Source organism: Rutidosis leptorrhynchoides, chromosome 2 (assembly GCF_046630445.1).
Source record: "Rutidosis leptorrhynchoides isolate AG116_Rl617_1_P2 chromosome 2, CSIRO_AGI_Rlap_v1, whole genome shotgun sequence".
NCBI lineage: Eukaryota > Viridiplantae > Streptophyta > Magnoliopsida > Asterales > Asteraceae > Rutidosis > Rutidosis leptorrhynchoides.
The window spans coordinates 665,311,971-665,334,038 of NC_092334.1; positions in this window are offsets into that span (position 1 = coordinate 665,311,971).

Sequence of the window (22,068 nt, forward strand, 5' to 3'; positions counted from 1 at the left end):
CTTATTTCATACATCCCAATAGATTGTGAAAATACTTAATCCAGTTCTGATTCTTGATATTTTCCTGGCTATCGTATCCTTCATTCTTCTTTTTCATCTGCCACCAGAGGAAGTTATTTTCTTCTACTATTACCTTGGGGTTATAGTGTTTTTCATTCTCCCGTGTCTTTATATTGCTATACGCATTGATATACACGGTTTGTAATTTCGGGGTTGTTATCGGGCTTTATGTTCTCCATTATATTTCGGAGCTTCATGCTTTCGTTTTCTCTTCCCGACCTTAAGTGAAGCGAATAATGGTCTAGAATTCGTAGGTATGAATTTCAGAATAAACATAATTAATGTTCTAAGAAAGAAACGGTAATGGCACAATCTGACTTGTCAAATTACCAGAATATCCGGAAAAAACCGAATCATCAAGAAATATATTTTCTTGATATATTTAGAGATTATATAGAATGAAAGAGTTATGTAACATGGTTTATGATGAGGGTGTGATCTGTGAACCTTTATCACGTTCCATTAGAAACTCAGCATGACTTACTGTAATATAATCACGTTGATCAAGTGTCATTATATTATACTAACTCATGCTTCAGTTCCCAACACTACTTCAAAAACATCCATTTTTCAAAATTTTCAGAAATTAGAAACTAAAATAGTTTCTTTTATGATGTAACACAGATAGCGTGAAGAGATAAATAATTTCGGATGATAATAGTTATGAAGATATCTTCAGAAATATCGAAGATATTTATAATGAAAGATATGATAATATCTTAGAATTTCTAATATCGAAGGATGATGAAGAATATTGTCTGTAGGGGTTTAGTATCAGGAGCAAGGTATTCGTTAATGACTTCAGCAGATACTGAATCATTTGTATTCTTTGAAGGCAGGTTTAGTCTTTGTGATTTATCCACAACCCTCCTTCATACTTTGCTCAATCCGTTTTCCAGTTTCAAACCTTCTCTTTTTCTCAGCTTTACCACCATATTATTCTTTATCATCAAACTTTTGACTGTTAAGGTCGTTTACAGTTTTTGCTGCTTCATCAGCATTGTTCCAATTTCAGAGAACTAGTTTCGTAGTTTGGGGTGTTTTTCGGAAACTTCACATTCGAAGTATATAAATCCAGGAGGTAGACGTTATATGTACACATATAACTGTTGGCGTAGACGTGCTACAAGATTTCAAAATACTGATTGCTAATTCCCGATAGTTGGTATGGCAATTGCCGTTACAAGATGTGGATGAGTACATGATACAGTTTCAATGAGTATAAGGATTTTTCGGAAGGTCAAAGATCAATGAAGTTGTTGGTAAATTTACTGCTAATGCGGTGGAACATGAAAGATTCCCCGATAACAAAAACGTATATGCCAAAGTTACAAATCTGAAAGGTCATCGTTGACTGGTTGAACGGTTGATAATACTGGATACTTTGAAAAGAAATTGCAAGGTTATTTTCAGTAATAACAATGCTAAAGGATTTTTCACATTTTTGAAGTCAAAGTATAGCTTTGAAAGATGTAGAGATTTAAGAATGATGTCACCCGTTAAATCTTGACTTGGATTCTGATCCGTCAATATCAGAATATGTAATTGAATTTGTATGGAAACGATTGTATATCGCTGTGAGCATAGTTAATAATTTTTGAATCAAAGTTGAAGAATGTACAGTATAACATATTAATTGTGAACTTATATATTTCCCGGGAATTACCTACCCGTTAAAGATTTCACAAGTAATATTTTGTACAAAAGAATTTTTATTACCGTCTTTATGAAAATATATGTATGTATATTTTCTTCAGATGTAATACAGATTTGATGAGTTAATATCATATTAAGCTCATTTGATTTTTGACTTGAATTAGAAATGAATAATCTCTAAAACATTAAAGATTTAATAATCTTTACGGAGTATTTCACTAATGTAATTAATACTCAGTTTTATTGATATTTTCTCAGTGAATCATGTTGGTGCTCATGGAACTCTTGCTAACTTCGCAAGGTACGAATAATGTGTTCTAGAAAGTTTCGAATACATCGAAGATGAAAGTATAAAATCAACCATATAATTGAATAATATACTTAGTTTATTATGAAATAGAATTCATTGAGTTAGAAACAGAGATTGTAGTTAACGATGGTTAAGTCATTAACGAAGGATGTACATCATAGCGTATTAGTAATATGAATTAACCGAGTAGTACCTACCAGTTAAGACTTACACGTAATAACTTGGTACGAAAAGATTTATTTTGATTTCAAAATTCATATATATTAAATATACATAAAATTTCTTCAGGGGAAATGAGTTAATACTTCATCGGTTATTGTTGCTGGTATTTCTTGGTAACTACGATGCGTATGACGTTGATGTTCAAGGTACATATTGTGATGTTGAGGCTTGCGGTGCGGATGTTGTTGGTGGTGGTAATGGTACTGTTGGTGTTGTTGTTGGTGGTACTGTTGATGCCAGAGATTCTGCTGGTGCTTGTAACCTTTGCACCATATTCTCCAAAGCCACTACCCTAGCGCGAAGCTCGTTGACTTCTTCTACTACACCGGGATGATTGGCGGTTCGGACGAGCGGATGAATAAGATCCAGAATTTGAGAGAGTATATGATCTTGACGAGATATTCTGGAGATGAGAGAGAAAATGGTATTACGAACAGGTTCGCCGGTAAGTGCTTCAGGTTCTTCGCCAAGAGGGCAATGTGGTGGATGGAAGGGATCGCCTTCTTCTTGTCTCCAATAATTAAGTAGGCTACGAACCCATCCCCAATTCATCCAGAATAGGTGATGGCTGATTGGTTGATCCATTCCGGTTATACTGTCTTCGGAATTCAGGTGAATATCCATATCGGAATAGCTGTCGGAGTTTAAGGAATTTGAACTAGATACGGGATCCATCTTGTATAATTAGACAGATGATTTTTGATATGAAATAGATTATAGAATTTAGATTGGTACTCTTCAATACATAATTTACATATGTATATATAATACCAAAATTCCGTAAATTACGGAGAAATTTTCAGAAGATGGCAGTCAAAGTTAATAGTAACAGATACGCTAAGATATGAATTTTGTCTATACACTATTCATGCAATCAATGCAGTAAAACGTGTCTAGACTTAAGAATGATAAGCATGTAATTTTCCACACAAGGAATGATAAGCAGGTAATTTCTAACAAAAAAATTATAAGCAACAACTTTTATCATGCAGACATGGTCGAAGTCCAGACTCACTAATGTATCCTAACAATAACCGGTTAGACACACTAATGCAAATTCTGGTTCGCTAAGACCAACGCTCTGATACCAACTGTGACGATCGCTCCAAATCCATATGGACGAACACGTCATTCATTGATTTCATTGCGAGGTATTTGACCTCTATGTGATACGTTTTGTAACATTGCATTCGTTTGAAAAGGTATTTCATAAATGAATATATAAATTCCAGGTTTTTAACATCTGATGATTTCTACGTATAGACAATCACCATTTGATAAGGCTAAAAAGGAACATATATTTCATAGCAAAATCCCCCAAGAAAGACAAGATTTTAGTTGCAATTGTTCCATTTTCAAGTGATATTCGTTTATATTAAATAAGTGCGAAGACAAAAGGCGAAAACGACGAATTAAAGACACAAAGGTCCAAAAAGCTCAAATATACAAGATACAAATAAAAAGGTTCAAATTATTGATGAAGAACGTCTAAAAATGACAAGAGTACAAGTTGCGGAACGCAAAGTACACGATATAAAATAGTACGAAAGGACGTCCGAAAATCCGGAACCGGGACCCGAGCCAAGAAGAAACGCCCGACGCAATGGACCAAAAATATCTAGTCTACTATGCACATAAATATAATATAATATATAAATAATTATTAAAATTATTTATATTTTATATATATTTAATAAATATGTCGACGAACAAGAAGACAAAAGATATGTGAGCTGTCCAGCGTGGCCATGCGAGTCGCATGGCAAATAGGCATAAACCCATGCGAGTCGCATGGCAGTAAAAATCTGGCCAAATGCCTATAAAAAGGCAGTTTATGCACGAACTCAAACACATCTTTTTCTTTTCCTTCTCTGTAAACATATAACATAAATAAATAATTATAATTTTAATTATAATTTTAATAATTATGATTTAGTTTAGTATTGTAACAAATGATTTACGGGTTTTAAGTCAAGACTCTGCCCGTGTAATACTACGATATTAATACCCACTGTAAGTTATGTCTTTCCTTTTTAATTTAATGTCTCGTAGCTAAGTTATTATTATGCTTATTTAAAACGAAGTAATCATGATGTTGGGCTAATTACTAAAATTGGGTAATTGGGCTTTGTACCATAATTAAGGTTTGGGCAAAAGACCGACACTTGTGGAAATTGGACTATTGACTATTAATAGATGGGGGGGTATTGTCTAATTGAGTGACAATTCATTGGAGTCTGTCGAACCTATCTTCAAATTAATTATCCTAATAATTAATAATGATTATGGTTGTCCTATTTAGTGACGTTCATATGGAATCTATTATAATCATTTAATTAATTATTCGGGTTGGGTAATTGATTATTCAAACTGATCAAGTGGGTAAATTAATATTCATATCTAATCAAAACAGGGGTAGATTACATACAGTGATAACTGGTGTAATTGTTGACAGAAGTGATAACTGCGTCACAGTTTAAATCCTTAATTAGTTGGAATATTTGACTTCGGGTATAAGGGTAATTTGACGAGGACACTCGCACTTTATATTTATGACCGATGGACTATTATGGACAAAAACCAGATAGACGTATCAAATAAACCAGGACAAAGGACAATTAACCCATGGTAATAAATTAAAATCAACACGTCAAACATCATGATTACGGAAGTTTAAATAAGCATAATTCTTTTATTGTATTTCTCATCGTATCTTTATTTACTGTCATTTTAATACTCGCAATTTTATTTACTGTCATTTTATTTATTGTCATTATTTTACGCACTTTAATTATCGTCATTTATCTTTACGCTTAAAATATAGAATCGACAAACCGGTCATTAAACGGTAAAACCCCCATTTTATAATAATATTACTACTTATATAATTATATATATTTTATATAAATATAGTTAAAAATATAGTAAGTATCACCAGCTCCCTGTGGAACGAACCGGACTTACTAAAAACTACACTACTCTACGATTAGGTACACTGCCTATAGTGTTGTAGCAAGGTTTAGGTATATCCCATCCGTAAATTAATAAAACTTGTGTCATATTTTGTAGTATTTTGTATTAAAAATAATACTATTTCGTACCCTCACGCTACATCATCAAGTTTTTGGCGCCGCTGCCGGGGAGCACTAAAACGCTATATTTTTAATTTATATTTGCAAAAAAATATAAAAAAAAAAAAAAAAACGTTTAAAAAAAAAAACGTTTAAAAAAAAAAAAAACGTAAAAAAAAAAATATTTTTAATTTTATTACCTTTAGATTTTTAGACTATATTCGCAACTTTTAGTATTAAGTATAGTTTTTGCCTTAGTATTTATTTTTACTTCTAGAATTTTTAGGCTTTGCCGTAAAATCCCTTAAGTGCTTTTTCTTTAGACTAAGATTTAGGTGCCTTAAAATTTTGCGACGCTATTTTTCGTGCTACTTTCTTATTTTTATTTATCTTTCGACGCCGTTTACCTATGTATCAATTACAATTCCAATTAGTGATCTCCATTTGTAGCTTTAATTTTAAGATAGTAATCGTTATAAGGTTGGATTAACCGCGTGTTTACAAACCACTCTTCGTCTTTTTCATTTTTCGACACTTTTCGACGCGCAATCTTTTTCTCTCTTATTTCTCGCCATTCTAGTTTTTAGGACTTAGAATTTTTTCTACTTCTTCTCTAAATTTCTTAAAATTACGAAAATTTATTTTAAGTGGTTAAATTGATAGACATCAAAATTTTCTGGTTCGTAGTAATAGTTGGATTTGTACGTGGACCGGGTTATTGGAGCCAAACAGTACTCAATTATATTGAGACCAAACGAATCCTGCCCCTCTGCTGCATCTTTTGGCTATTCGAAACGTGGGCAAAATCAGAAAAGTCTATTAATTAGATAACTTATTATAATTTTTCTTTCCTTTTTAAAAACTAATAGGATATTCAGTGAATGCACCGAGCAAAACGTTCACCACCTTTCATACGTTCACCACCTGTAACTCGATCAAGACATCTAGCAAATATTGTCGCCGTTGATTTTTCTTTAGAATCGTCATCTAGTCGAACAAGAACTCCAACTCAAATTTCCGATAATCCATCTTTTGAACCCGACTTCACAATTAAGAACCCGGAGCATATTCAAGGACAATTCCAAGATCCTGAACCACTAATTATTCCTCCTGAACCACAAACCGTTAAATCAGAGTCCTCTAGTGATTCGTATTCAACAAATTCAATTATGGAAGTAACGGAACCTCTAAGTATGGAAGATCGAATGAGAGCCACACGCACGGGCCAAGGTCACGCCATTATTAAGCCAGAAGTTAATGCGCCAGATTATGAAATCAAAGGACAAATTCTACACATGGTAACTAACCAATGCCAATTCAGTGGTGCACCGAATGAAGATCCTAACGAACACCTTCGTACGTTTAAAAGAATTTGTACACTATTCAAAATCCGAGAAGTGGAAGATGAGCAGATCTATCTCATGTTGTTTCCCTGGACTTTAAAGGGAGAAGCCAAAGATTGGTTAGAATCGTTACCTGAAGGGGCGATTGACACATGGGATGTTTTAGTTGAAAAATTTCTTAAACAATTCTTTCCGGCATCTAAAGCCGTGAGACTTCAAGGAGAAATTGTTACGTTCGCGCAAAAGCCAAATGAAACATTATATGAGGCGTGGACAAGATTCGGAAGGATGTTGAGAGGATGTCCTCAACACGGTTTAGACACTTACCAAATAGTACAAATATTCTACCAAGGTGTCAACGTTGCTACACGAAAAGACATCGACATAACAGCTGGTGGTTCAATCATGAAGAAAACCGCAACTGAAGCTTACAAAATTATTGATAATACAGCCTCCCACTCGCATGAGTGGCACCAAGAAAAATATATTTTTCGTTCATCTAAAGTGGCTAGAGCCGATTCAAGCCATGACTTTGATTCCATTTCCGCAAAAATAGATGCTTTCGAAAGACGAATGGAAAAGATGAATAAAGATATTCACGCAATACGAATCAGTTGTGAGCAATGCGGTGGACCACACTTATTGAAAGATTGTCACATTGAACCAACGATGGAACAACGAGAGAATGTTTCCTATATGAACCAAAGGCCGGGAAATAATTATCAAAATAATTATCAACCGCCAAGGCTAAACTTAAATCGAAATCAAAACATTCTTTACAATCCAAAAGGACCCGAAAATAACTGGTATAACCAACAAGGTCCGAATAACCAACCAACTCAAAATAACACTTTCAATCAACAAAGACCTGGCTTATATAAACCACAACAACAAACTGAAGAGAAAAAGTCAAATATGGAAGACGTGGTATTCAAGCTAGTTGAATCTCAAACACAATTTATTGAAACTCAAACCCAAACGAACGAGAGGTTTGATCAGTCATTAAGAACTCAACAAGCTTCCATTTTGAATCTAGAAAAACACGTAGGTACTCTTGCTAGCATGATGAGTGAAAGGGAACAAGGAAAGCTACCGAGTAATACTGAAGTAAACCCTCGGAATGAGAATGTTAATATGGTGTCAACGAATTCTGAAAAACCAGCACCAGAAGATGGGAAGGTTTTAGATGTGAGTAACAATGAAGAAGTTACACCACCACCACCACCACCCGAGTATGTAAAGCCAGTGGTGACACCATACAAACCACCCATCCCGTTTCCAAGAAAAGGAGTTGAGTATGAGCAAGTAATAAGTAATAAAGATTGTGATACTTCTGGAAAGAAGAAGAAGAAAAAGAATAAGAAAGTACAAGAAACAAAAGCCGTAGAAGTAAACCCGGTGAAGACAATTCCACCAAAACCTCCACCTAGGGTAGGTGATCCGGGTGAATTTATTGTTCCTTGTCTACTTAGTGATTGTGTCATGTATGATGCACTAGCAGATTTAGGTGCGAGTGTAAGTGTTATGCCTCTTTCCTTATATAAGAGATTAGGTGTAGGTAAGTTAAGTCCAACGGATATGAGTGTTCGACTCTTTGATCAAACCATTAAGCACCCAGTTGGAATTGCTGACAACCTACCCGTTCAAGTAGGCAATTTAACCTTTCTAGTCGAATTTATTGTCATTGACATAGAAGAGGACCCAAACATTCCTCTAATTTTAGGTCGACCATTCTTAGCGTCCACCAAGGCGTTATTTGATGTAGGAAATGGTAGAATGACACTTAGTAGTGGTGACAAATCGATCACCTTTATGATTCGAAAGACTAAATCTCCACCAACCAAAACCGTTGAACCAGCAAAAACGATTGGTAAGAACCATGTTGTTTTACCAACTCCAACGGTAATACTTAGCAATAATGAAACGCCTAAGTGTGGGGAAAATGAAGTAACACCTAATGATGACATGATAACAAAGAACCCCGTTGTTGATACGAAATTAGATAATCCCGTTATTAATAGTTCAATGAAGAAACTTATTAAACGGATTCGCGATGCTAGAACCAAAGGGAACTTTAAGTTATGTAACCGGTTAGTATCCAATCTATCACCTAAAGAAAAGGCAAAGCTAGTTGAAATTGTGGATATAACACATGAATCCGACCAATGGCTTAAAGAAAAAGTCACAGATATGCAAGTTGATTATGGACCAAGAGAAATTAACGATGAAGTTAATCACAATTTTGACACCACGGCTACCTAAGTGTGGGGAGATTCAAATGTTCTAAAAGGAAAATGTTGTCGAGAGTTAGTTGTTCTGTTCTCGTGTAGTTCCGAGAATGGAACCCGATTGGTCTTTTCCGCTAGCAGACACTAAAGAACTAGTTTTCTCCCTCCATTCTGAATTTTTGTTTTGTAGGTTTTTTATGAAATTAATATGCATTTTAATTTAAGTTTTTAAAAAAACAAAATTTACTTTAATTCATTAAGTTGAAAATATGATTTTTAAAATTCGTCGTGAGTTGAAGACTAGGTCATTGAACCGAAATTACTTTACCCGAGGGCGGGGCGACAAATTTTGTTATCATTATTTTTAATTTTATTGATTTAAAGTATGCCAAAAATATTATACTTTATAAATTTTTGAAAAGTGGGGTTATAAACCAAACTTCAAAAATATATATATATATATGTTTGTATTTTATCTTATGTACAAAACAGGGTAAAACAGCGCACTTTCAAAGACTGTCATGAAGTTCAGCAAAAGCTACTGATTTTGACAAGACGCAAAAAATCAAATGTGAAATAACAATATGTTTGCAAACTCGGTATTTTTAATCACTTTTCTACGCTAATCACCCTCATGAATTTAAATTATAGTCTGATTTCATGCAAATGAGGGCATTGCATGATCTTAAGTGTGGGGAAGGGTTATAAATTCTCTCAGGTTTATACTTGGTTTATTTGCCAAATTTTGTGAAAATTTGAAAAATTTTCAACTAAATGAACTCAAAATCATGTTTATACATATTTATGAACGATGAAAACTAGGTGTTAATACCGAAATTATCGTTACCTCGAAAAGGACATAAATTGAGAAACAACTTAAAACGCTTGAATTCATTTAAAATGGAATAAAGGAGAATAAAAAGGCAAAGAAAGAAACTAAGTGTGGGGAGAATGTACCAAGTTATTCAATTAAAAACTATCTATCAAATATTTTTGTACAAACAATTGAAAATACTTTTGTTTTGAACGATAATCAACTGTTTTATCCGATGAAAGAAAAGAAGAGATGGATCTACACGATGAATCAATTCCATCATTTGAAGGAAGTAAAGTCTTCCGAAAAAGACACGCGCTTCTTGATTTAGGTCATGAAGTTGTCGTCCAGACCAGCTGTCGGTTGACGAAAAATCTAGAAAAGTCATCACTAAAATCAGCAGGAAATCCACGGACCTCAGCATCAAACAGGGTCGCCATGTGGTCAGATTTATCCTAACCATGAGAAGGATTTATCTCGTACAATGGGGGGGCACCGTGCAAATTAGCTTGATAAGACTAATGAATCAGATCCCCAGAAAGGATAATCTCCTTAAAGATTAAAAATCAGCTTTTAAGACTGATATTACTCAATCCTAGAGATTGACCTTAAAGATTGAGAATTCAAACTCATGGAATTCAATGATATCTAAACTCGAGCTTGAACGAGAAAATATTTTGATCAAAATTAAAACCGATTTGTTTTCTGAAAATCCATTTTCAATGCGTTCATTACCATTGAACGTAAAATCCTGGGAATTCAACAGAATTCATTAGGTCACCTGAACCAAATCGGGTGTCAACCGTAAGAACGGTGGTTGCATAGCATGGTCGGAGACAGGACCTTGTGCCAGACCGAAAAATCATAGGATGATCTTTACTATCGCTCCTACCAAGGATAGTTCTAGCATCCGACACGTTAAAAAAGACCATGAAAATCTGCATGTCATTAGACATTGCCTTAACAGTTTCTTGTTCATCACTTTCCTTTACAACCGGACGGTAGTTTACCGAAAGGTAATATACGGAACAAGTAAACTGGATGTGTGCTTTCCGATACCGGGATAGCAGTGGATTACACGAACCTAAATGTTTTTAGCCAAAATATTGATCCACAAATATATTTTGCAACACCGATGGTGGGTCAAATCAGAAAACTTGTCTAGGGTAAAATCTAGCTTGAATTTTTAAAAGATCAAATGTTTTCATAAAGATCCAATTTCCTAAAGGATCTACATTTTTATAGTCATGTGGGACTGTAAACCGCCTTTTAAATGTGCACTTTGCTTTGGAAACCGAAAGTAAATCGGCTATTTGATTGCAAGTGTCGTTGACCTAAACCCAAGGCAACTGTGGATGACACACCCACCTTTAACCATGGTTCTATTGTTAATATCATTGTTTATACCGCTCTATCAAAATCACTGATGTACAAAGTGTGAAGAATAAAGAAGTGATTCGTGTGATGTATTATATTATTTCAAGACTGTATTGCTTGAGGACAAGCAACGCTCAAGTGTGGGGATATTGATAAGGCTAAAAAGGAACATATATTTCATAGCAAAATCCCCCAAGAAAGACAAGATTTTAGTTGCAATTGTTCCATTTTCAAGTGATATTCGTTTATATTAAATAAGTGCGAAGACAAAAGGCGAAAACGACGAATTAAAGACACAAAGGTCCAAAAAGCTCAAATATACAAGATACAAATAAAAAGGTTCAAATTATTGATGAAGAACGTCTAAAAATGACAAGAGTACAAGTTGCGGAACGCAAAGTACACGATATAAAATAGTACGAAAGGACGTCCGAAAATCCGGAACCGGGACCCGAGCCAAGAAGAAACGCCCGACGCAATGGACCAAAAATATCTAGTCTACTATGCACATAAATATAATATAATATATAAATAATTATTAAAATTATTTATATTTTATATATATTTAATAAATATGTCGACGAACAAGAAGACAAAAGATATGTGAGCTGTCCAGCGTGGCCATGCGAGTCGCATGGCAAATAGGCATAAACCCATGCGAGTCGCATGGCAGTAAAAATCTGGCCAAATGCCTATAAAAAGGCAGTTTATGCACGAACTCAAACACATCTTTTTCTTTTCCTTCTCTGTAAACATATAACATAAATAAATAATTATAATTTTAATTATAATTTTAATAATTATGATTTAGTTTAGTATTGTAACAAATGATTTACGGGTTTTAAGTCAAGACTCTGCCCGTGTAATACTACGATATTAATACCCACTGTAAGTTATGTCTTTCCTTTTTAATTTAATGTCTCGTAGCTAAGTTATTATTATGCTTATTTAAAACGAAGTAATCATGATGTTGGGCTAATTACTAAAATTGGGTAATTGGGCTTTGTACCATAATTAAGGTTTGGGCAAAAGACCGACACTTGTGGAAATTGGACTATTGACTATTAATAGATGGGGGGGTATTGTCTAATTGAGTGACAATTCATTGGAGTCTGTCGAACCTATCTTCAAATTAATTATCCTAATAATTAATAATGATTATGGTTGTCCTATTTAGTGACGTTCATATGGAATCTATTATAATCATTTAATTAATTATTCGGGTTGGGTAATTGATTATTCAAACTGATCAAGTGGGTAAATTAATATTCATATCTAATCAAAACAGGGGTAGATTACATACAGTGATAACTGGTGTAATTGTTGACAGAAGTGATAACTGCGTCACAGTTTAAATCCTTAATTAGTTGGAATATTTGACTTCGGGTATAAGGGTAATTTGACGAGGACACTCGCACTTTATATTTATGACCGATGGACTATTATGGACAAAAACCAGATAGACGTATCAAATAAACCAGGACAAAGGACAATTAACCCATGGTAATAAATTAAAATCAACACGTCAAACATCATGATTACGGAAGTTTAAATAAGCATAATTCTTTTATTGTATTTCTCATCGTATCTTTATTTACTGTCATTTTAATACTCGCAATTTTATTTACTGTCATTTTATTTATTGTCATTATTTTACGCACTTTAATTATCGTCATTTATCTTTACGCTTAAAATATAGAATCGACAAACCGGTCATTAAACGGTAAAACCCCCATTTTATAATAATATTACTACTTATATAATTATATATATTTTATATAAATATAGTTAAAAATATAGTAAGTATCACCAGCTCCCTGTGGAACGAACCGGACTTACTAAAAACTACACTACTCTACGATTAGGTACACTGCCTATAGTGTTGTAGCAAGGTTTAGGTATATCCCATCCGTAAATTAATAAAACTTGTGTCATATTTTGTAGTATTTTGTATTAAAAATAATACTATTTCGTACCCTCACGCTACATCATCAAGTTTTTGGCGCCGCTGCCGGGGAGCACTAAAACGCTATATTTTTAATTTATATTTGCAAAAAAATATAAAAAAAAAAAAAAAACCAAAAAAAAAAAAAAAAAAAAACGTTTAAAAAAAAAAAAACGTTTAAAAAAAAAAAAAAACGTAAAAAAAAAAAATATTTTTAATTTTATTACCTTTAGATTTTTAGACTATATTCGCAACTTTTAGTATTAAGTATAGTTTTTGCCTTAGTATTTATTTTTACTTTTAGAATTTTTAGGCTTTGCCGTAAAATCCCTTAAGTGCTTTTTCTTTAGACTAAGATTTAGGTGCCTTAAAATTTTGCGACGCTATTTTTCGTGCTACTTTCTTATTTTTATTTATCTTTCGACGCCGTTTACCTATGTATCAATTACAATTCCAATTAGTGATCTCCATTTGTAGCTTTAATTTTAAGATAGTAATCGTTATAAGGTTGGATTAACCGCGTGTTTACAAACCACTCTTCGTCTTTTTCATTTTTCGACACTTTTCGACGCGCAATCTTTTTCTCTCTTATTTCTCGCCATTCTAGTTTTTAGGACTTAGAATTTTTTCTACTTCTTCTCTAAATTTCTTAAAATTACGAAAATTTATTTTAAGTGGTTAAATTGATAGACATCAAAATTTTCTGGTTCGTAGTAATAGTTGGATTTGTACGTGGACCGGGTTATTGGAGCCAAACAGTACTCAATTATATTGAGACCAAACGAATCCTGCCCCTCTGCTGCATCTTTTGGCTATTCGAAACGTGGGCAAAATCAGAAAAGTCTATTAATTAGATAACTTATTATAATTTTTCTTTCCTTTTTAAAAACTAATAGGATATTCAGTGAATGCACCGAGCAAAACGTTCACCACCTTTCATACGTTCACCACCTGTAACTCGATCAAGACATCTAGCAAATATTGTCGCCGTTGATTTTTCTTTAGAATCGTCATCTAGTCGAACAAGAACTCCAACTCAAATTTCCGATAATCCATCTTTTGAACCCGACTTCACAATTAAGAACCCGGAGCATATTCAAGGACAATTCCAAGATCCTGAACCACTAATTATTCCTCCTGAACCACAAACCGTTAAATCAGAGTCCTCTAGTGATTCGTATTCAACAAATTCAATTATGGAAGTAACGGAACCTCTAAGTATGGAAGATCGAATGAGAGCCACACGCACGGGCCAAGGTCACGCCATTATTAAGCCAGAAGTTAATGCGCCAGATTATGAAATCAAAGGACAAATTCTACACATGGTAACTAACCAATGCCAATTCAGTGGTGCACCGAATGAAGATCCTAACGAACACCTTCGTACGTTTAAAAGAATTTGTACACTATTCAAAATCCGAGAAGTGGAAGATGAGCAGATCTATCTCATGTTGTTTCCCTGGACTTTAAAGGGAGAAGCCAAAGATTGGTTAGAATCGTTACCTGAAGGGGCGATTGACACATGGGATGTTTTAGTTGAAAAATTTCTTAAACAATTCTTTCCGGCATCTAAAGCCGTGAGACTTCAAGGAGAAATTGTTACGTTCGCGCAAAAGCCAAATGAAACATTATATGAGGCGTGGACAAGATTCGGAAGGATGTTGAGAGGATGTCCTCAACACGGTTTAGACACTTACCAAATAGTACAAATATTCTACCAAGGTGTCAACGTTGCTACACGAAAAGACATCGACATAACAGCTGGTGGTTCAATCATGAAGAAAACCGCAACTGAAGCTTACAAAATTATTGATAATACAGCCTCCCACTCGCATGAGTGGCACCAAGAAAAATATATTTTTCGTTCATCTAAAGTGGCTAGAGCCGATTCAAGCCATGACTTTGATTCCATTTCCGCAAAAATAGATGCTTTCGAAAGACGAATGGAAAAGATGAATAAAGATATTCACGCAATACGAATCAGTTGTGAGCAATGCGGTGGACCACACTTATTGAAAGATTGTCACATTGAACCAATGATGGAACAACGAGAGAATGTTTCCTATATGAACCAAAGGCCGGGAAATAATTATCAAAATAATTATCAACCGCCAAGGCTAAACTTAAATCGAAATCAAAACATTCTTTACAATCCAAAAGGACCCGAAAATAACTGGTATAACCAACAAGGTCCGAATAACCAACCAACTCAAAATAACACTTTCAATCAACAAAGACCTGGCTTATATAAACCACAACAACAAACTGAAGAGAAAAAGTCAAATATGGAAGACGTGGTATTCAAGCTAGTTGAATCTCAAACACAATTTATTGAAACTCAAACCCAAACGAACGAGAGGTTTGATCAGTCATTAAGAACTCAACAAGCTTCCATTTTGAATCTAGAAAAACACGTAGGTACTCTTGCTAGCATGATGAGTGAAAGGGAACAAGGAAAGCTACCGAGTAATACTGAAGTAAACCCTCGGAATGAGAATGTTAATATGGTGTCAACGAATTCTGAAAAACCAGCACCAGAAGATGGGAAGGTTTTAGATGTGAGTAACAATGAAGAAGTTACACCACCACCACCACCACCCGAGTATGTAAAGCCAGTGGTGACACCATACAAACCACCCATCCCGTTTCCAAGAAAAGGAGTTGAGTATGAGCAAGTAATAAGTAATAAAGATTGTGATACTTCTGGAAAGAAGAAGAAGAAAAAGAATAAGAAAGTACAAGAAACAAAAGCCGTAGAAGTAAACCCGGTGAAGACAGTTCCACCAAAACCTCCACCTAGGGTAGGTGATCCGGGTGAATTTATTGTTCCTTGTCTACTTAGTGATTGTGTCATGTATGATGCACTAGCAGATTTAGGTGCGAGTGTAAGTGTTATGCCTCTTTCCTTATATAAGAGATTAGGTGTAGGTAAGTTAAGTCCAACGGATATGAGTGTTCGACTCTTTGATCAAACCATTAAGCACCCAGTTGGAATTGCTGACAACCTACCCGTTCAAGTAGGCAATTTAACCTTTCTAGTCGAATTTATTGTCATTGACATAGAAGAGGACCCAAACATTCCTCTAATTTTAGGTCGACCATTCTTAGCGTCCACCAAGGCGTTATTTGATGTAGGAAATGGTAGAATGACACTTAGTAGTGGTGACAAATCGATCACCTTTATGATTCGAAAGACTAAATCTCCACCAACCAAAACCGTTGAACCAGCAAAAACGATTGGTAAGAACCATGTTGTTTTACCAACTCCAACGGTAATACTTAGCAATAATGAAACGCCTAAGTGTGGGGAAAATGAAGTAACACCTAATGATGACATGATAACAAAGAACCCCGTTGTTGATACGAAATTAGATAATCCCGTTATTAATAGTTCAATGAAGAAACTTATTAAACGGATTCGCGATGCTAGAACCAAAGGGAACTTTAAGTTATGTAACCGGTTAGTATCCAATCTATCACCTAAAGAAAAGGCAAAGCTAGTTGAAATTGTGGATATAACACATGAATCCGACCAATGGCTTAAAGAAAAAGTCACAGATATGCAAGTTGATTATGGACCAAGAGAAATTAACGATGAAGTTAATCACAATTTTGACACCACGGCTACCTAAGTGTGGGGAGATTCAAATGTTCTAAAAGGAAAATGTTGTCGAGAGTTAGTTGTTCTGTTCTCGTGTAGTTCCGAGAATGGAACCCGATTGGTCTTTTCCGCTAGCAGACACTAAAGAACTAGTTTTCTCCCTCCATTCTGAATTTTTGTTTTGTAGGTTTTTTATGAAATTAATATGCATTTTAATTTAAGTTTTTAAAAAAACAAAATTTACTTTAATTCATTAAGTTGAAAATATGATTTTTAAAATTCGTCGTGAGTTGAAGACTAGGTCATTGAACCGAAATTACTTTACCCGAGGGCGGGGCGACAAATTTTGTTATCATTATTTTTAATTTTATTGATTTAAAGTATGCCAAAAATATTATACTTTATAAATTTTTGAAAAGTGGGGTTATAAACCAAACTTCAAAAATATATATATATATATATGTTTGTATTTTATCTTATGTACAAAACAGGGTAAAACAGCGCACTTTCAAAGACTGTCATGAAGTTCAGCAAAAGCTACTGATTTTGACAAGACGCAAAAAATCAAATGTGAAATAACAATATGTTTGCAAACTCGGTATTTTTAATCACTTTTCTACGCTAATCACCCTCATGAATTTAAATTATAGTCTGATTTCATGCAAATGAGGGCATTGCATGATCTTAAGTGTGGGGAAGGGTTATAAATTCTCTCAGGTTTATACTTGGTTTATTTGCCAAATTTTGTGAAAATTTGAAAAATTTTCAACTAAATGAACTCAAAATCATGTTTATACATATTTATGAACGATGAAAACTAGGTGTTAATACCGAAATTATCGTTACCTCGAAAAGGACATAAATTGAGAAACAACTTAAAACGCTTGAATTCATTTAAAATGGAATAAAGGAGAATAAAAAGGCAAAGAAAGAAACTAAGTGTGGGGAGAATGTACCAAGTTATTCAATTAAAAACTATCTATCAAATATTTTTGTACAAACAATTGAAAATACTTTTGTTTTGAACGATAATCAACTGTTTTATCCGATGAAAGAAAAGAAGAGATGGATCTACACGATGAATCAATTCCATCATTTGAAGGAAGTAAAGTCTTCCGAAAAAGACACGCGCTTCTTGATTTAGGTCATGAAGTTGTCGTCCAGACCAGCTGTAGGTTGACGAAAAATCTAGAAAAGTCATCACTAAAATCAGCAGGAAATCCACGGACCTCAGCATCAAACAAGGTCGCCATGTGGTCAGATTTATCCTAACCATGAGAAGGATTTATCTCGTACAATGGGGGGGCACCGTGCAAATTAGCTTGATAAGACTAATGAATCAGATCCCCAAAAAGGATAATCTCCTTAAAGATTAAAAATCAGCTTTTAAGACTGATATTACTCAATCCTAGAGATTGACCTTAAAGATTGAGAATTCAAACTCATGGAATTCAATGATATCTAAACTCGAGCTTGAACGAGAAAATATTTCTTACAAAATTATTGATAATACAGCCTCCCACTCGCATGAGTGGCACCAAGAAAAAGATATTTTTCGTTCATCTAAAGTGGCTAGAGCCGATTCAAGCCATGACTTTGATTCCGTTTCCGCAAAAATAGATGCTTTCGAAAGACGAATGGAAAAGATGAATAAAGATATTCACGCAATACGAATCAGTTGTGAGCAATGCGGTGGACCACACTTATTGAAAGATTGTCACATTGAACCAACGATGGAACAACGAGAGAATGTTTCCTATATGAACCAAAGGCCGGGAAATAATTATCAAAATAATTATCAACCGCCAAGGCTAAACTTAAATCGAAATCAAAACATTCTTTACAATCCAAAAGGACCCGAAAATAACTGGTATAACCAACAAGGTCCGAATAACCAACCAACCCATAATTTCCTTAGCTCTAGCTTGCTCGAAAACTCATTTTGAAAATTACTTGGACAGCACTCCGTCGTAATATTTGATGTACATTATTATTTTTGTATCGCAAAAATAATAACACTAATAATAAAAAAAAATAATAAGATTAATAATAATCTTATTAATAATAATAATAATAATAATAATAATAATAATAATAATAATATAAATAATAAATAAAATAAATACGGAGTAATATGTATGTGTGTGTTTTTTTCTCTTTCTTTACTCGGCAGAAAATGTTGCAATTTATAGAACCTGGCCTGAAATCTGGAGTCATGCGACTCGCATGGAAATGGCCTTCTGGCCATGCGACTCGCATGAGGACCAGGGACAGCTCACATTGTTTTGGCTCCTAGCTTGTCGACATAATATAAAATAAATATAAATATATAAATAATTAATATAATTATTTATATATTATATTTTATTCTTGTGCATAGTAGACTTGTAATTTTTGTTCCGATAAGTCGTACGTCATCACTCGACTTATGTCCCGGTTCCGGTTTCTCGAACGCATTTTCGTACGCTTAGAAAACTTGCATTTTACATTTCGTGACACGTACCTTTGTCAAAATATAGCCTTAAATTATCCCTTAATTATATCACTCAAAGTGTATCTTAAACTTTCGAGTGTTTTGGTCATTTACTTCTATAAATCATCGTCTCGCTATTTGTTAAAACACATTTTTATAATAGTGTTTTACTGTAGCAAATTTTACTGTAGCAATTCACTGTAGCAAAGTCAATTTCACTGTAGCAAATAGTGATTTTCGAAAACACTGTAGAATTTTGAGTAATGTGGCAATTTGAAAACACTGTAACAAATTAGTGTTTAACTGGTTCATCTTAAACGCTTTAGTTAACTTAACTAAATATCAATTGAATCAATAAACGAATGTTACTATCGTTTATTATATATATGTATATATCTTTTTAATATACATAAATCAGTTTTTAAATACACATTGGAAGTTATTTATAAATAAATTTTAATAATAAATATTTCAACTTATCATATACATTCGAATAGATATTTAAACCAATAAGTTTAATGTACGGTATCAAACAATTAATACATTGTTACCTTTTCATGTTATAGTATATATGTATCTATTTACATATAATTGTTCGCGAATCGTCGAAAACAACCGAAGGGTATTTAAATATATAAAAGTAATTCAAAAATTTTGAGATTCAGTTTTACAGACTTTGCTTATCGTGTCGGAAATGTTAATCATACAAAGATTAAGTTTAAATTTAGTCGAAATTTCTGGGTCATCACATGTCAACACAATGGTTGAGTGAACATCATAGGTTTAACAATCATAATAAGTTTTAGACCACAAGATTTAGTTCAAAACATCAAAATATTTAATATGCCATGAGTTATAATATCGAACTAAACATTAACCCCTGACACTGTATGGGTGTCGGCAATCATTATTATGTACCCCCTTGACGATCACGCCAATGGGTAGAGACGTCACTCTCAATAGGCCTACTCACAATAATTAAGCTTGCAATATTTCAATTCTAGCAATTAACGATATTATGACGGGGATTTGCATGTAAAGATATAATCAATACAAGTTAACAATAGTCTCACAAAGTTGCATATCAAAAAGTTTAAGTACTTGTGTCTAAATTGTAAATCATTTAAAAGCAAGCATGTGTCTCACCCCAAAGTTTATAAAACAGTTAAGAAATAGTAGAAAGAGGGGCTATGAAGCTCACCTTAGTAGCAAGCAAATAATTCCACGCAAGTAGTATGAACGGAGTATGTAATCGGAGATCTCACCCTAGAGATATAACCTTTAATTAGTTAATGTCTAACAGACATAAAGTTAGTTTATTAATATAGCAAGCTATATTAACAGTGACGATTTTCGAGAAAAGTTCATATTCTCAAAAGTTTCTATTTTTGGAAACCTACTATTTATGGAAAGCTTACACTTATAGTAAGCTCATAGTTTAAGAAGTTCGGGTTATAATTCTTAACAAAGATGTTGTACAATCTTGCCCAAACTTCGTTGCTATCATGCAAGTCACTCGAATGATCTGTTGTTACCGGGCGCCCAGGATTCTTGACCAGAATCTAAGTCATGGCATTCGAAATCCACAAGCGGTTCCCATAAGGCAACAAGGACCACCCTAGGCCACAAGTAGCGGTGATGTTTGTAGTCTTTGTACGTTATCTTTAATTATAACCTTCACGTTATAGGTGTACACATAACGAATTATTAATGTACTTACTAATTATATATATATATATATATATATATATATATATATATATATATATATATATATATATATATATATATATATGATAATATACTTAGTGTAATTAAACTGTTACCATATAGATAGGTTTATAAGTTATAATAATAATAATAATATTACTATCTAATTAATCAACCATTATGTAATCTTATCATTATATGTGTTACATATATAAATACACCTATGTGATACATATATATATATATATATATATTATCATCTTGTATGTGTTTATAGCTATATGATATATATATATGTATATTATATGTAAGTGTTAGATATATATAAATAAAAAGATGATACATATATATACACTTATATTACTTCCCTTTTTATGTTTACTAAGTTTATTTACTTATACATACACACTCATACATACGTACACACGTATATATACATACATACATACACATACATATACACGTATGTATATACTTACGTATACACACACACATATATCTACAATGTATACATGTGCATACGTACGTATGCATGCATGCATGCATGTATATCATTATCATTATACTTTACTAATCCATAAAATCATAACTTTTTATCCTAATCATAACCTAATAACATTAATCATCATACTTCATATTCAAGATACTTAATTATATTAACTAATTCATATCATTATAATTATTCTCACATGTTCAATATTCATAAATCATAATCTTATTAATCATATTATTTATCCATAAACTTTTAACTTCATTAACTTGTTACGACCCTGGATTTTCCAACGTTTATTTATTAATAATTATTATTAATACGTGTGTTTTAATGAATGTATTGTTTATATACATTTACTTGTTACCGCGAATGACTTTTAAATACCCCGAAACGTCTTTGTGACACACGTACATTACACGAATAATATTTTTAGATATTATTTACATTCATGATTAATTTTTATTAATCATTTTTAATTAATTATGGTTACTAGTTAATTACTTGGGCCTTGTTGGATTTAAATTGTTAATCACTTGAACTTGGGCTTTCATTAGTGTTAGTGGACTTAGAAGCCCACTCTACTCACCTTAATGGACTTATTAGCCCATCACTCATGTAAGTATTACTTTTAAGATTAAACTAGTTTGATTAATACTTATAGAATCTAGTTACAACACCATTACACCATGTTCCCATGCAAGGCCACCTTATAACCATCTTTTTGAGCCAAACACATGAAGAACTAGTGGACCATTTCCTTCCTCT